The 11,241-nt window shown below is 40.7% G+C and overlaps 1 long non-coding RNA gene across 5 annotated transcripts; it reads right to left on the bottom strand.

Annotated features, from left to right (window-relative positions):
- Positions 1 to 2,825: 2,825 nt before the first annotated feature.
- LOC106594469 (uncharacterized) lies at positions 2,826 to 10,304 on the bottom strand. Of its 5 annotated transcripts, XR_006762888.1 has the most exons (6): positions 9,992 to 10,300; positions 5,790 to 5,865; positions 4,729 to 4,843; positions 4,523 to 4,632; positions 3,885 to 3,947; positions 2,835 to 3,633 (listed from the first exon to the last, which is right to left on the bottom strand). It is a non-coding gene; the product is annotated as an uncharacterized lncRNA (long non-coding RNA). The 5 variants fall into 5 exon arrangements; XR_006762887.1 differs by having other exon boundaries at positions 2,826 to 3,633; positions 3,885 to 4,632; positions 9,992 to 10,304; XR_006762889.1 differs by lacking the exon at positions 2,835 to 3,633 and having other exon boundaries at positions 3,675 to 4,632; positions 9,992 to 10,080; positions 10,226 to 10,277.
- Positions 10,305 to 11,241: the final 937 nt, after the last annotated feature.

The following is an 11,241-nucleotide window of genomic DNA, read 5'->3' as shown; positions in this document are numbered from 1 at the left end:
ACATTTACTTCTAGGCCTTTGACTCTACAGCACTCACCAGTTTTCTTCCCAGAAGTCCATAGGTCATCCCTGTAGACTGCCCAAAACTAATGCATTACAGCTGTAGACTTATCATATAGTTAAACTTAGGATAGCGCCTAAGCAACACACCAAGTAGGAAAAACCCTAGATATGGCATTAGAGACAATGCCATGATAATCATTTTGCCAGAACATTGGACGTATATAGAATACAGTCCAATTAGATGATTTTTCTTGTGTGAGAACTATATTTTGTATAATTTTTGTTTATGCTTTCATTCCTTTTCGGTTCAGTTCCTTTGACACTTAGGAAGTGATAGAGCCTTAACCTGTTGGGGCTAGGGGGCAGTATTTGCACGGCTGGATAAAAAAATAAATCTATAATTCTTTAAATGACAATATAATATTTTACCAATGTTTTCTAATTTTAATTATTTAATTTGTGGTGCTGACTTGACTGCCGGTTATTGGAGGGAAACGATTTCCTCAACATCAATGCCATAGTAAAACGCTCTTTTTGGATATAAATATGAACTTGATAGAACTAAAAATTCATGCATTGTCTAACATAATGTCCTAGGAGTGTCATCTGATGGAGATTGTAAAAGGTTAGTGCATCATTTTAGCTGGTTTTATGGTTTTGGTGACCCTGTCTTTGAATTGACAAAACATTACACACAACTCTTGTAAATGTACTGTCCTAACATACTCTAAATTTATGCTTTCGCCGTAAAACCTTTTTGAAATCGTAAAACGTGGTTAGATTAAGGAGATGTTTATCTTTCAAAGGGTGTAAAATAGTTGTATGTTTGAAAAATTTGAATTTTGACATTTATTTGGATTCAAATTTGCCGCTCTTGAAATGCACCTGCTGTTGATGGAGTGCACCACGGGTGGGACGCTTGCGTCCCACCTAGCCCATAGAGGTTAAACAAAGTCCCCATACAACCATCACTTAGTGCCACAACGCCGCTCATTGGGGAATGAATGTAATTATATATAGTTCATGAGTGTGTGTGCGTTGTTAACATCTACCTAAGTTACTGCCCAGATCTTCCAGTCTGGACGACGGGTCCGCAACGGTGACCCCAAATCCGGCCACCCACGGCCTATCCTTGTGGCGGCATGCCCGCTGTCAGAGAGACTACCAAGGTAAACCACCAGAGGGGGGGACCGTAACGGCGATCACCAACCAGGACATCCCCTGGCCCTTCCTGGGGTACTTTACAGCTTCCAGGGAACCTACCAAGGTACACCACTAGAGGAGACCGCAACGGCGATCACCAACCGGACATCAACTGCCCATCCTTGTGGTGGACGGCTCCGCTTTCAGAGAGCCTACCAAGTTCAACTACCAGAGAGGACTGCAACGATGATCTACCAATGGGACATCACGTGGTCATGATTTTATGTTGATTTGTAACTTGCAGGATAAACAAGATCCAAACCACCAGGGGTGGTATGTCATGACGTTGGCCTCTTTTGGTACAGGGAGGACAGTTGACCCCCTCCCCTTTTGCACCATCTCCCAACCTACCTTCCCCCACCCAGTCCCTGTGTGAAGGAGTGGTAAAATTCCAGGAGAGTCTCTGGCCACATGGCCCATAGAGAGACACAGGAAATTCTTCCAACGCACAGAATTGGGGAGCCAAGCGACATTTGTGTTCTGGAGAAGGTGTGGAAGATTGGTGAAGAATCCAGCTATGAACTGGTCCGCTTGGTACAATTTTGTGATACTCAGAAGAGACAATATAGCCATATTACCATAAAACTGTTTATATAATAGCCTCAGCTTGAGACTTGCATCATAATGGTTGTATAGAATGTATTAATAAGGATAAAGCTTTTGTAATACATTGAGATGCTATGTACTGATGTTAATGTGATAGAATTGTATTTCTGTAACCAAGTCTAACTCAGTCATAGGCACGCCCCCAGGGACACATACAGGACCAGGCGTCATTTGACAAGCTGTTCTATGGGCACTATAAAACACTCCCTGATTTACATTTCTTTAGACCAGGCCTCCACTCCATGGCCAATAGGTTTTACCATCCAATTCCTCTACTGAAAGTGAACTACACCACATGGTTAACTTTTAGACTATCGAGACCGACAGAATAAGAACAAGTCTTTGATATTAATTATTAGTCTGCAGCTAAGTAAATTATATCATCGAACGCGAAGACCAACGAAACATCCATTCTATGACCACATTAATGAATGTCGCTCTGAAAGATCCATTCTAACCGAGAGAGAGAGAGAGAGACAAAACTCTCCACAGAACGACGTTCCAACAAAGAACGACGACACATGAGCGTAAATATATATTGATTGCAATTGTTCCCGAATGAGCGAGCCTTCAATTGTCAATTGTTAATATTAATGAACTCTGTGTACCTTCTCAGCTGACCGTTTATGACCCATTGTCTAACAGACCTGCCATGCCTGTTAGCCATTAGGGCACATTACTATACCAATCCTTTGTGACAATAATTACTGTTTGTATGTTTTCTGTTAATTACTTAGTGTAGTAAATAAATGATTTTAAGACAATTGATGTATGGATGATTTTAGTAAAGACTGGATTCGTGCAGATACAACAATTTACGACGTTTGGAATGAGACTGGACTCGAGGTAAAATACACCATTTAAACCAGAAGATAATCGGCCTATACTATAATAGAATATAATATTATAATACAGGAAAGTTATATTAGGAAAATTATAACTTTGTTATCTGAATATTGTCCTTGGTGCCCCGATCTCCTAGTTAATTACAATTAAACGATTAATCAGTTTAATTGCGTGATAATAATTACAGGGAGTTAATTGATAAACCTGTCTTCAGTTTAATCGTACCCCAAAGACACGACACATCATATAAAACAGAACGCAGCTATTAACGAGAAAATACTAAAACATACAAACAATATCAATGAAGTAATAAAAAAATAAACAATTCTAGTGCTATTGTAATCACTCTGAAAAATCTAGAATGATTCAGGAAAATGTTATTCTTGTTGTTATTCACTGGGGTTAATGTTTTAATAAAATAGTTAAATTCAATCAGAAAAATGTGTAATTTTGGTATAGAATTTTTGTCTGTGTATAAACTATTTGGCAACAAGAATAAAAAAATTCACAATCATTTCAATGGTCTTGTTATCATTGCAATAGGAACATATATCTTTCATGTCAAAAACATGGGTCGTGTTCATAATGGTAAATAAGTATTTTGCAAAGTTTTCCCAGAATTCTGACACAAATTTACATTAAAGAACAAGTGGGACAGATTCTCACCTTCTTTTTCACAGAAAACACAGATATCATCAATAGCCACAAATGTGGATATCATATAAATGGATATGTCATGTAAAATTTTAAATTTTTAATTGTTTGGTATACAATATTTGTATGGCCTTGACAATGTCAGGATTAAGCATGTTCCAGAAACATTATGTAATATATTCTAATATGAATTAATTCTAGAATTGTGTCTGTTATTAATGATAAACCTTTAAACTCCACTCTTCCTCCCATCTCTCTATTTTTCAGCTCCAGATGACAAAACCCACACAGTCCAGGGGTTGCAGGTCTGCCGACTTCCTTCTGGTCACACATTGTATTCAGAGAAATATCCAATAAACCAAAGACATTGCTTTTACTGTGATTGTACTTTACTACAGATATTTTCCTCAAATAAAATAAACAAGTTATTACAATTTATTTACATTGGGTCTAATGTGTGTGTGAGAGGGAGGCATGTGAAGGGTTAAAGTTGATTTGGGGGTCTTCTAAAGACCCCCACCATTGATTATGTTGTTATTCATTTGCTGACGTGCCATTGTACTTATACTCACTGTATAGCTGAATATTGAGGCCTCTCTGTGTGTAGCTCTCTGCCAAAACCCGCAGCCCTGCGTCTGTGAGAAGAGGTGAGAAAAGGGACTGTGGATGACAGCGAGACACAGAGAGACACAGAGAGACAGCTTCTGTTTTTCTCTGAAACAAGGGCAGATTTACATACTGCTGAGACCGGTTCTCAGAAACCTTGTGTTAAGAATAACTTGTTATTTTAGCTGCACATACAGGGTTTGACACCATAAGGGGTGATCTATATAAGATCCTGTCTTTCTTTTGTTCGGGGCAGAACTCAGGAGAGACATCAGTTGTATGTTGATCTTTGACTTCTGTCTACGGCTGTATTCTAATATCTTCATTTTATATATTCACATTTGAAGTTTTCCTTATTTGTAAATAACGGAGCCCAGAAAAGTGGAACCAACACATGTTTTCAACTCAGAAAAAAGCACAGAATTTCCTCAGACTGTAAACATTAAGCCATAGTCTTTTACAATATTATCAATCACCCTTTGATTTGATAGATATGGAGAGTAATTATGTAGATATTAAGAATGGATATGAAGGAGTAGATCTCTCTAATCCTCAAATAAAATGCAGCAAACATGAAATAAACAAGTAATTACAATGTATTTACATTGTGGATAATGTGTGTGTTGTGTTTTATTTTTCCTTGTCAGCCACCCAAATGAAAGACCACAGCAGAGGACTGCTGAGACTGCAGCTGAACTGCTGGGGCTGGCAGATCTAAAAGAGAGAGGCACAATTTTCACAAGTTAAAATAATTATACAACAAAACAGAGAGTGATTGAGTGAGTGTGTATACGTGTGTTTGATAATTACCTGGACCACATCACAATGCTTCAGGTGTAGAAGCCTCTGGAAGTTCCAGCATGCCACTCCAGGCCTGGAACAGCTTGGTGGAAAGACCTGTCACCCACTGAGCAGGTGGGCAGATCTGAAAAATAGGCACAATATCATTTTAATGACAAAGCCTTGACTACACACCAACCTAAACAGAACAGACTATGGGAGGAGCACAGTACTACATAGAGCCATGACTACATGGAACTCTATTCCACATCAAGTAACTCACGTATTGTACTTGCCCTTGCAATCTGATGTGTGTGTTCTGTGTTATTATGACTCAGAAGTCTCAACCTGACCACATCCTTGTAGTCGGCCAATCAGTGATTAGCTTGGGAAAATTGGCTATCAACAGTGTCCAGTAAAAAGGAGATCAAAGGACATGTATTACTGAATGACATGAGATCTAGGACCCTGCCTCAGGACTACCTGGCCTGACGACTCCTGTCTGTCCCTGTCTCCAGTCCACCTGGTCGTGCTGCTGATCCAGTCTCTGCTGTTTCTGTCTGCAGCTATGGAACCCTGACCTGCTCAAGGCTCACCAGAGGTACTACCTTGTCCCAGACCCGCTGTTTGATCCTGTCTCTCGCTACCTGACCTACTGTCTCAACCTCTAAACGCTCAGCTATGAAGAGCCAACTGGCATTTACTCCTGAGGTGCTGAACTATTGCACCCTCTATAAACCTCTATTATTTGACACTGCTGGTCATCTGTCTAAATGGCTGTAGTCTTTTATCATCTCCACCAGCACAGCCAGAAGACTGGCCACCCCTCAGAGCCTGGTTCCTCTCTAGGTTTCTTCCTAGGTTCCTGCCTTTCTAGGGAGACTTTCCTAGCCACTGTGCTTCTACGTCTGCATTGCTTGCTCTTTGGGGTTATAGGCTGGGTATCTGTATAAGCTCTTTGTGACAACTGCTGATGTAAAAGGGGCTTTATAAAATACATGTGATAGATTGTTTGTATATGCTTCTATTCATGTCAGTAACTCTAAATATGACATTGAGTTGTCTTACATTTCCTCAATAGGAAGTTGTACCTTCAGCTAACACTTTTTCCTGGTCTTTCCTGCTGGGGACAGGGGGCTTCAGGGTTGTGATTGGACGGCCTGAAACCTGGAATATTAACAATAATTAGTCTACACATTTATAAATGAATGAAATTCAATATGGGTTCGCTGTGCATCTCATCTGATTGACAATTGCTGATGATATACTGTATCTGTCTATTTTCTGTTGAAAATCTGCCACCAAACCACATAATTCTATCTAGTGAGAGAGTACAAAACCATTAGCTTATTTTACCAAGTCAAAAATAACATGATTTAGTCAAGGGACCCAACAAATAACAACGACGCTAGTTAACTGCACCCCATATCAACCAACTACTAGCTGGTCACAAGGCTACGTTGTTATCATTTAGTAATGTTGTACTGTAGTCTAATGCAATTAGTCTGTAATAATGTTTATCCAGTGTATCTATGTATTTAATTAGTCTGTTATAATGTTTATCCAGTGTATCTATGTATTTAATTAGTCTGTTATAATGATTATCCAGTGTATCTATGTATTTCATTCAAGTCTGTTATAATGTTTATCCAGTGTATCTATGTATTTAATTAGTCTGTAATAATGTTTATCCAGTGTATCTATGTATTTAATTATTCTGTAATAATGTTTATCCAGTGTATCTATGTATTTAATTAGTCTGTTATAATGTTTATCCAGTGTAACTATGTATTTAATTAGTCTGAAACAATGTTTATCCAGTGTAACTATGTATTTAATTAGTCTGTTATAATGTTTATCCAGTGAATCTATGTATTTAATTAAAGTCTGTTATAATGTTTATCCAGTGTATCTATGTATTTAATTAGTCTGTTATAATGTTTATCCAGTGTATCTATGTATTTAATTAGTCTGTTATAATGTTTATCCAGTGTAACTATGTATTTAATTAGTCTGAAACAATGTTTATCCAGTGTAACTATGTATTTAATTAGTCTGTTATAATGTTTATCCAGTGTATCTATATATTTAATTAAAGTCTGTTATAATGTTTATCCAGTGAATCTATGTATTTAATTAAAGTCTGTTATAATGTTTATCCAGTGTATCTATGTATTTAACTAAAGTCACATGATGTACTGATGAGACCTGCTCCCTCTGCTAGAACACTTCCCCTTTGTCTACATGACTGACTCATGGTTCTGGACTCACAGCCAAATGCTGTTTCTCCATATCCTGTTATTTAGTAGACTGAACTAAGCTGTGAGAGATGAACAGGACAAATGGTTGTGGTTCTTTTGAGAAACAGTGTTGTGACATTGAGCACTGAGAAATGGTGTGACATTTCTCAACAAGACCTCACCACAAAAGTTACAATGTGGAAAGATGAACATCTCTTTACAGATGAGTTTATATATACTGCTCAAAAAAATAAAGGGAACACTTAAACAACACAATGTAACTCCAAGTCAATCACACTTCTGTGAAATCAAACTGTCCACTTAGGAAGCAACACTGATTGACAATAAATTTCACATGCTGTTGTGCAAATGGAATAGACAACAGGTGGAAATTATAGGCAATTAGCAAGACACCCCCAATAAAGGAGTGGTTCTGCAGGTGGGGACCAAAGACCACTTCTCAGTTCCTATGCTTCCTGGCTGATGTTTTGGTCACTTTTGAATGCTGGCGGTGCTTTCACTATAGTGGTAGCATGAGACGGAGTCTACAACCCACACAAGTGGCTCAGGTAGTGCAGCTCATCCAGGATGTCACATCAATGCGAGCTGTGGCAAGAAGGTTTGCTGTGTCTGTCAGCGTAGTGTCCAGAGCATGGAGGCGCTACCAGGAGACAGGCCAGTACATCAGGAGACGTGGAGGAGGCTGTAGGAGGGCAACAACCCAGCAGCAGGACCGCTACCTCCGCCTTTGTGCAAGGAGGAGCAGGAGGAGCACTGCCAGAGCCCTGCAAAATAACCTCCAGCAGGCCACAAATGTACATGTGTCTGATCAAACGGTCAGAAACAGACTCCATGAGGGTGGTATGAGGGCCCGATGTCCACAGGTGGGGGTTGTGCTTACAGCCCAACACCGTGCAGGACGTTTGGCATTTGCCAGAGAACACCAAGATTGGCAAATTCGCCACTGGCGCCCTGTGCTCTTCACAGATGAAAGCAGGTTCACACTGAGCACATGTGACAGACGTGACAGAGTCTGGAGACGCCGTGGAGAACATTCTGCTGCCTGCAACATCCTCCAGCATGACCGGTTTGGCGGTGGGTCAGTCATGGTGTGGGGTGGCATTTCTTTGGGGGGCCGCACAGCCCTCCATGTGCTCGCCAGAGGTAGCCTGACTGCCATTAGGTACCGAGATGAGATCCTCAGACCCCTTGTGAGACCATATGCTGGTGCGGTTGGCCCTGGGTTCCTCCTAATGCAAGACAATGCTAGACCTCATGTGGCTGGAGTGTGTCAGCAGTTCCTGCAAGAGGAAGGCATTGATGCTATGGACTGGCCCGCCCGTTCCCCAGACCTGAATCCAATTGAGCACATCTGGGACATCATGTCTCGCTCCATCCACCAACGCCACGTTGCACCACAGACTGTCCAGGAGTTGGCGGATGCTTTAGTCCAGGTCTTGCAGGAGATCCCTCAGGAGACCATCCGCCACCTCATCAGGAGCATGCCCAGGCGTTGTAGGGAGGTCATACAGGCACGTGGAGGCCACACACACTACTGAGCCTCATTTTGACTTGTTTTAAGGACATTACATCAAAGTTGGATCAGCCTGTAGTGTGGTTTTCCACTTTAATTTTGAGTGTGACTCCAAATCCAGACCTCCATGGGTTGAAAAATTGGATTTCCATTGATTATTTTTGTGTGATTTTGTTGTCAGTGTAACCGATGTGAAATGGCTAGTTAGTTAGCGGTGGTGCGCGCTAGTAGCATTTCAATCGGTCACGTCACTCGCTCTGAGACTTGAAGTAGGGTTTCCGCTTGCGTCGCAAGGGCCGCGGCTTTTGTGGCGCGATGGGTAACGATGCTTCGTGGGGTGTCAGTTGTTGATGTGTGCAAGGGTCCCTGGTTCGAGCCCGGGTTGGGGCGAAGAGAGGGACGGAACCTATACTGTTACATCAGCACATTCAACTATGTAAAGAAAAAAGTATTTAATAAGATTATTTCTTTCATTTAGATCTAGGATGTGTTGTTTAAGTGTTCCCTTTATTTTTTTGAGCAGTGTATAATTTAATATATTTGCTTTCATCTATTTTTGTTTTCTCAATCATTCAGTTCCATAGGTCAGGGTCAAGCTGAGCTGGGCAAATAGTGGAAGACGTTACTGGTTGACTATATTCAGTTGACTGTATGTTACTATGTCAGTCCATCTCTTTTGACACCTCCCTCCCTTTATCTCTCACCCTCCCCACCCCCTCCTCTCTCTCTCCCCACCCCTCCTCTCCTCCCTGTCCCTCTGCTCATCTCTCTCTCTTCCATCTCCCTCTCTCTCATTCTCTCTTCCATCTCTCTCTCTCTCATTCTCTCTCTCTCTCTCTTCCTGACATATAGTGTTGAGGACCTGTTGATCTTGACTCAGATCACAGACCTCTAGCTTCTACACCCCTCCCTTCTCCTACTCTAACATAACACCAATATAATATATAATATATACTCTCATTCATTTACATAGAGACAGATACAATCAATCATTGACACACTGAATATACAACAGTCAGATGCATGACACCATCACCAATGTTCCTCTAACTTTTTCCGGGACTGAGCAGATTTCAGGTCTGCTGAGCGCAAACTTGAACATTGTGAAAATTCTGTGCAACTTCCAGTGTGCGTTTACTGTGAACACTGAGGCTGTACCCCCTTTAAGTTACAGTTAACAGTGGACAAGTAGGCTACTGTGGCTATTTGATCATAATGTAGGCCTACCAGAGTGACCTACCATCAAAAACAATGGAGAAAATGCTTCCCATAACATTTTAACATGGAAACAGTTGTTCTATCATTCAGCCTACAGTAGCAGCCAATGTGTGGTGTTTAATATAGGCCTACATTCCATGAGACTTCTGAAAGAAACATGCAGGGCTTGACATTAACTTGTTTATCCACTTCTCCTTCAGGCAAGGAGGTGACTGAAAATGCTGTTGTGTTTGATGCAAGCTTACGCAAGTGTGTCCCAAAATACAACACTGTCCCTTTAAGACAAAAAAAAGCTATTTACCTGACTGTCACCGTCTGCCGGAGAAGTCAGTCACTGGCCGCGGACAGCATTTGGTAAACTAACACACCTCCTCCCTGCTCCGTTTTCAGCTCCGTTAGCAATGTGTCGACACAGTTCATTTAGCATCTCAGTTCATACAATACACACATTATTATTACCATCCTTCAGTAACAATATGGTATAAGGAATAGGCAGACAAGCATTCATGTTTGATTCATGTGATGTTTATTGTACTTAGTAATGTTGTGGAGTAGCGCTGTTTGATTGTTTCTGTCCCTCTCCGTCTCTGTAACTTTCGGGTTTGCTGGAATAAGGACGCGAGCTTCTTCTTCTATGGTATAATTACGTTCGCAACAATTATATGTGCATTCCGCCACCTACTGTTCAGGTGGATAATACGTCTCCAAAAAGGATAAACATGTAATCATATAAATAAAATAACAAATTCCATACAAAGTATCATGTTAATTAAAGTAAATCAACCTGCTTTTCTATTTTAATCAGGTCCCTACACAGGCTCAGAGGGATCCTGTGATGGAGGGACATTTCCTGGTGACAGTAGTCCTTGAAGTGCTTCTGCCGTAAGTCTTGGAGGCCCAAAAACTTCTCTGCTGCAGTTATAATAATGTACAGTACAATGAATAACTGTGGCTGTAAATGCTACAAAATCCACCTTTTCCTCAATAAGTGTATCCAGATCACTTGATTGACGTATAACATTTACAACTGGTTGTGGTACATCCACCTCCATATCTTCTTCAGAACTGTGGCCTCTTTTCCCTTCAACTCTCTTCACCACCTCCACATAGGAGACTTGCTGTACAGCCCTGATCCTTGACTCCTCAACCTCTTTCACCCTCACAGGGCATTCTGGGAATTCAGAAATATGATCCCTACCACAGTTACAACATTTTACATTCACAGACACTTCTAGAACATATTCCTTCAGTCTGAAAACACTTGACACAGACCAACTGCTTTCACTTTTTACACAAACGCTCTTATGGCATATCTTATATATCCCAACTTATCATAGGGTGGTAAATACTCATCAAACACCAATAATACAGATAAACTCTGCTCCTTTTCCCCCATTCTCCTTAGGGGTCAATAATACAGATAAACAGCTACATTCTCCATAGGGGTCAATAATACAGATAAACAGCTACATTCTCCATAGGGGTCAATAATACAGATAAACAGCTACATTCTCCATAGGGTCAATAATACAGATAAACAGCTACATTCTC

This window comes from Salmo salar, unplaced genomic scaffold (assembly GCF_905237065.1).
Source record: "Salmo salar unplaced genomic scaffold, Ssal_v3.1, whole genome shotgun sequence".
In the NCBI taxonomy this organism is placed as follows: Eukaryota; Metazoa; Chordata; class Actinopteri; order Salmoniformes; family Salmonidae; genus Salmo; species Salmo salar.
This window is presented reverse-complemented; position numbering and strand designations above follow the sequence as displayed.